Source organism: Alosa sapidissima, chromosome 15 (assembly GCF_018492685.1).
Source record: "Alosa sapidissima isolate fAloSap1 chromosome 15, fAloSap1.pri, whole genome shotgun sequence".
NCBI lineage: Eukaryota > Metazoa > Chordata > Actinopteri > Clupeiformes > Clupeidae > Alosa > Alosa sapidissima.
Genome location: NC_055971.1, coordinates 34,660,063 through 34,667,562, shown reverse-complemented (window position 1 = coordinate 34,667,562; position 7,500 = coordinate 34,660,063). Strand labels below are relative to the sequence as shown.

The 7,500-nt window shown below is 46.3% G+C and overlaps 1 protein-coding gene across 4 annotated transcripts in view; it reads left to right on the top strand.

The window, feature by feature from the left end:
• pik3cb (phosphatidylinositol-4,5-bisphosphate 3-kinase, catalytic subunit beta) overlaps positions 1 to 7,500 on the top strand; it is a 68,829-nt gene that overhangs the window by 16,711 nt on the left and 44,618 nt on the right. Inside the window, exon 1 of one of the 4 annotated variants that reach the window (XM_042064420.1) lies at positions 5,404 to 5,479. The exons of the other annotated variants lie outside the window; for them this stretch is intronic. The gene's annotated coding sequence lies outside the window, so the exon portion shown is untranslated. Of the gene's footprint in view, positions 1 to 5,403; positions 5,480 to 7,500 lie in introns of those variants that run through there. 4 annotated transcript variants of the gene reach the window in all.

The following is a 7,500-nucleotide window of genomic DNA, read 5'->3' as shown; positions in this document are numbered from 1 at the left end:
CCGCTAATTTCACGGCTACTTGCCAAAACGAGAAAAGAAACTTAAAAACTGTTTCGTGTCTTCCGCTGACAAAATAAATAGTTTGCCACACAGATAAAACTTGACAGTTTCAGGTGTTGCGTGGCAACGTAATACTAGCTGACTTTCACTTTCAATGAAATTCCATTGCAATAAGCGAACGGACGTCTTGCGGAGGGACATGAAAGACGTTAATCAGAAGCACAAAACCTGTTGCCATTGACAGCGGTCATTATATGCTTTGCCGCGGTGATTATATAGATTTAACAAACCTCCGCACGTTGGGAATGCCCATTCAAATGAATGGAGCATTCTGCAGCATTATGAAGAGCCGTGTAATAAATAACCTTTAAAGACCAACACCTCTAAAGAATGCGGTTGTGTGATTTTATACATTATTACTGTTGTGAAAAATATTCACGCAAAATAATCGTGAAAACGTGATTATTCTTCAGACAATTGTCGTACTACCAAGATCTCTAATTGTGACATCCCTAGCGCGCACAGACACACACACACACACACACTCTCTCAGACACACACACACACACACACACACACACACTCTGACACACACACACACACACACACACTCTGACACACAGTCTCTCAGTGCTGCACTGTTCCAGGATGGTGTTAAATGAAGGAGGAAAGCCACACCCTGTTGTTTGTTTTATTTGTATTATTATTACAATATTATTATTTTATTATTTTTTTTTCTTTCAACAATTGATAACACACACACACTCTCACAAACACACACACACACTCATGCACACATTACATTACATTACATTTAGCAGACACTTCTACACATACAAACACACGCGTCTACACATACACACACACACACACATGCGTCTACACATACAGACACACACACACACACATGCGCCTACACATACAGACACACACACACACACATGCGTCTACACGTACATATACACACACGCGCGCACACACACACACACCCACGCGCGTCTACACATAGACACACACACACACATGCGTCTACACGTACACACACACACACACACACACACACACACACACACACACACACACACACGTCTACACATGCAGAAACACACACACATATGCATCTACACGTACAGACACACACACACACACATGCGTCTACACATGCAGAAACACACATACACACATGCATCTACACATACATACAGACACACACTCTCACATGCGTCTACACATACACACACACACACACGTCTACACATACAGACGCACACACACACGCGTCTACACATAGAGACACACACACACACACACACTCACACATGCGTCTACACATGCAGAAACACACTCACACATGCGTCTACACATACACACACACACACACACGTCTACACATACAGACGCACACACACACGCGTCTACACATAGACACACACACACACACACATGCGTCTACACATGCAGAAACACACACACATACACACACACACACACACATCTACACATACAGATACACACACATACATGCGTCTACACATACACACACATACACACACATACACACATGCATCTACACATACATACAGACATACACACATGCGTCTACACACACACACACACACACACACACACACACACACATGCGTCTACACATCCAGACACACATACACACACACATACACACACACACATGCGTCTACACATACATACACACACACACACACACACGCGTCTACACATGCAGAAACACACACACACACACATGCATCTACACGTACAGACACACACACACACATGCGTCTACACATGCAGAAACACACATACACACATGCATCTACACATACATACAGACACACACTCACACATGCGTCTACACATACACACACACACACACACGTCTACACATACAGACGTCTACACATACAGACACACACACACACACACACCGTGCGTCTACACATGCAGAAACACACACACACACACACACACACACACACGCATCTACACATACAGACACACACCCATACATGCGTCTACACATACACACACATACACACATGCATCTACACATACATACAGACACACACACACACACACACGTCTACATATACAGACACACACACACACACACACATGCGTCTACACATACATACACACACACACACACACGCACACGCGTCTACACACACACACACACACACACACACACACACACACACACACACACACACACACACACACACACGCGCGTCTACACATACATACACACACACACACACACACGCGTCTACACATGCAGAAACACACACACACACACACACACACATGCATCTACACGTACAGACACACACACACACACACACACATGTGTCTACACATGCAGAAACACACACACACACATACACACATGCATCTACACATACATACAGACACACACTCACACATGCGTCTACACATACACACACACATACACATCTACACATACAGACGCGCACACACGCGTCTACACATACAGACACACACACACACACACATGCGTCTACACATTCAGAAACACACACACACACACACATGCATCTACACATACAGACACACACACACATACATGTGTCTACACATACACACACATACACACATGCATCTACACATACATACAGACACACACACACACACATACACACATGCGTCTACACACACACACACACACGTCTACATATACAGACACACACACACACATGCGTCTACACATACAGACACACATACACACACACACATGCGTCTACACATACATACACACACACACACACACACACACACGCGTCTACACATACATACATACACAAACACACATGCGTCTACACATACATGTGAATGTGTTTGTGTTGTCTGTATGCTGCTGAGACCTTGAATTTCCCCTGGGGATCAATAAAGTATCTATCTATCTATCTATCCATCTACATACACACACACACACACACATGCGTCTACACATACAGACACACATACACACACACACATGCGTCTACACATACATACACACACACACGCGCGTCTACATATGCAGAAACACACACACACACACACACACACACGCATCTACACGTACAGACACACACACACACACACACATGCGTCTACACATACAGACACACATACACACACACACACATGCGTCTACACATACATACACACACACACACACACACACACACACAAACACGCGTCTACACATACAGACACACATACACACACACACACATGCGTCTACACATACATACACACACACACGCGCGTCTACATATGCAGAAACACACACACACACACACGCATCTACACGTACAGACACACACACACACACACACACATGCGTCTACACATACAGACACACATACACACACACACACATGCGTCTACACATACATACACACACACACACACACACACACACACAACACGCGTCTACACATACAGACACACATACACACACACACACATGCGTCTACACATACATACACACACACACACACACAAACACGCGTCTACACATACATACACGCGTCTACACATGCAGAAACACACACACACACACACACACACACACACCGCATCTACACGTACAGACACACACACACACACACACACACACATGCGTCTACACATACAGACACACATACACACACACACATGCGTCTACACATACATACACACACACACACACACACACACACACACACACAAACACGCGTCTACACATACATACACACACACACATGCGTCTACACATACATGTGAATGTGTTTGTGTTGTCTGTATGCTGCTGAGACCTTGAATTTCCCCTGGGGATCAATAAAGTATCTATCTATCTATCTATCTATCCATCCATCCATCTACATACACACACACACACACACATGCGTCTACACATACAGACACACATACACACACACATGCGTCTACACATACATACACACACACACGCGTCTACACATGCAGAAACACACACACACACACACACATGCATCTACACGTACAGACACACACACACACACACACACACATGCGTCTACACATACAGACACACATACACACACACACATGCGTCTACACATACATACACACACACGCGCGTCTACACATACTTACACACACACACATGCGTCTACACATACATGTGAATGTGTTTGTGTTGTCTGTATGCTGCTGAGACCTTGAATTTCCCCTGGGGATCAATAAAGTATCTATCTATCTATCTATCCATCTACATACACACACACACACACACATGCGTCTACACATACAAAACACACACACACACCTGCATGCACACACCTTCTCCCTCTCTCTCTCTCACACACACACTCGTGCACACAGATTCTCTCTCTCTCTCCCCCCCCCCCCCCACACACACACACACGCACACAAAGACCAAAGACACCCATCTGTTCCATGCTGATAACATCTTAGCTGTGAGTTAATATTCAATCTACTGAATGCATGTTCCAGGTGTGTGTGTGTGTGTATTTATGAGTTGTGTTTGTGTGTGTGGTCTTGTAGTTACACCCATCCGTTCATTGTTGCTATGGTGAACATGATGGTTGTGATAAGAAGGGTTTCAACCTTTTGTTCGTGAGTGAGTGTGTGGCATTACATTCATTTCTAATATTTGGCAGAATGTCCATTTATCTAGAATATCTCCTTTTCTACTACACACTTACTCACTCACTCACTCTCACACACACACACATTGTAAGTGAGAGAGTTCACGTGTGTGTGTGTGTGTGTGTGTGGTTGCAAGACACATAAACCAGATAAGCTATACAGGAAGTGTGTGCTCAGTTGTGTGTGTTTATTTGTGTGTGTGTGTGTGTGTGCGTATGTGTGTGTGCTGTTGTGTGTGTTTATTTGTGTGTGTGCGTATGTGTGTGTGCTGTTGTGTGTGTTTATTTGTGTGTGTGTGTAGGCATGGATGTGCTGTTGTGTGTGTGTGTGTGTGTGTGTGTGTGTGTGTGTGTGTGTGTAGGCATGAATGTACATGTCTGTGTTCTGTTGTGTGTGTTTCCGGTGTGTTTCTGTGTTCTGTTGTGTGCGGTTCCGGCGCCGTCAAGTGTGGCAGCCTACTCAGCAGCTCCGTGTCTTAGTTTTTGTTTCTACGTCTTTTGTTTACTTTTTACTTCGCAACTTTTTGGATTACACACTTTGAGGAGTGTTTTTATTCTATCCTATGGATACGGACATATTACAACGCTCCAGCGACAGCAAACTTGTGTACACAAGGAACCAGCTGATCGCACTACGACGGAATGCTGGCTGTGTTCGCGACAACATCCCAGAGGAGCTGTGGTGCTTTCGGGGTTGCAGAGCGGGAGTTAAAGTGAGGACGAGGCGTCGGGAGAAGAAGTGGAGACACAAGCCCTCAGTTCCATCGATTGTGATGGGAAACGTGAACTCACTGGCTAATAAGACTGACCAACTGGCTGCCCTGGTAAGAAACCAGAAGTTGTACAGGGAATGTAGTTTATTATGCTTTACGGAGACGTGGCTAACAAGCCATATCCCCCCAGCTAACGTTGAGCTGCCCGGCTTCAGTGTAGCTCGTTTGGACAGAGACAATAAACTTTCTGGCAAAAAGAAGGGAGGCGGACTGGTGCTGTACATTAACAACAGATGGTGCAATCCCGGACATGTAACAGTAAAGGAGACTGTATGCTGTAAGGATGTGGAGTTATTAGCGGTCAGTCTACGACCATACTACATGCCGAGGGAGTTCTCGCACGCAATTGCTGTCTGTGTTTACGTTCCACCTCGAGCTCTCCCTGATACAGCGTGTGACGTCATCCACTCCACAATCGCAAGGCTTCAAACCCAACACACTGACGCCTTTTTTGTGATCTCTGGCAACTTCAATCACATAACACTGGATTCCACACTCACAAATTTTTACCAGTATGTTGACTGCCCTACAAGGAAAAACAGGACAATAGACCTCATGTATGCAAACGTGAGGGATGCATACAGTGCAAACCCCCTCCCCCCACTGGGAAAGTCAGACCACAACCTCATTCATCTCCAGCCAATGTACAAGCCCAAAGTACAGAGGCTACCAGTTGCCACACGCACCTTCAGGAAGTGGACACCCGAGGTGGATGAGGCTCTGAGAGACTGCTTTGAGTGCACTGACTGGAGTGTGTTACAGAATGGAGAGGACTTAGAGGAGGTCACACAGTGCACAACTGACTACCTGAACTTCTACATGGACATTGTTGTTCCCACCAGAACTGTACGCTGCTTTCCCAATAACAAGCCTTGGATAACCAGCAATGTCAAGACCCTTCTTAACAGGAAAAAGATGGCGTTCAGAGAGGGGGACATGGCAGAGCTGAGGCGCGTGCAAGGGGAACTCAAATTCAAGCTGAAGGAAGCTAAGGAGGATTACAGAAAGAAAGTGGAACAGAAGCTGCAGGAAAACAACTTGAAGGAGACATGGGACGGCATGAAGGTTATCACTGGCCTGAAGAACAACAGCAGCTCTGTGGAGGGGGACCTGGACAGGGTGAACCAGTTGAACCACTTCTACAACAGGTTTGACTGCCCTGCTCCAGCTCCAATGGCGGTGGTCTGTCCACCATCCCCCAGCCCACACCCCCTCAATACCAGCGCAACACTCACCTCCATCATCACAGGCTATCGTACCCCCACCATCACTGGATTTTGCACCCCTCCCCCACATGGGGATCACAAACAATGAGGTGACAACGACCTCAGTCAACAGCCATCAGACACACAGATCCCAGATGCACCCCTCCCCCTCACTTCCCCTTACACCCCTCACCATTACAACAGATCAAGTGACAGTCCAACTAAAGAGATTGCGCAGCAATAAAGCAGCGGGCCTGACAGACTGTGTCCAAGGCTACTCAAGGCCTGTGCTGCTGAACTGGGGGAGCCACTGAAGCACATCTTCAATTTGAGCCTACGCCTTGGACAAGTTCCAACACTGTGGAAGACATCATGTCTCACCCCTGTCCCTAAAAAGCCACATCCTGGTGAGCTTAATGACTACAGACCTGTCGCTCTTACATCACATGTGATGAAAACAATGGAGCGGCTGGTCTTAGGCATGCTCAGACCCCAGGTACGCCATGCACTAGACCCGTTACAGTTTGCATACCAGGAGAAAGTGGGCGTGGACGATGCCATCACTTATCTTCTACACAGGACACTTCTACATTCCCACCTAGACAAGGGGAAAAGTGCTGTGAGAATCATATTCTTTGATTTCTCAAGTGCTTTTAACACCCTCCAGCCCCTCAGATTGGGAGACAAGCTCTTGCAGATGGGTGTGGACGCTTACCTGGTAACCTGGATTACAGATTACCTGACCGAGCGACCACAGTTCGTCAGACTGAAGAACTGTCTCTCTGACACTGTGATCTGCAGCACCGGAGCGCCACAGGGAACTGTGCTCTCTCCAGTCCTGTTCACCCTCTACACATCTGACTTCTG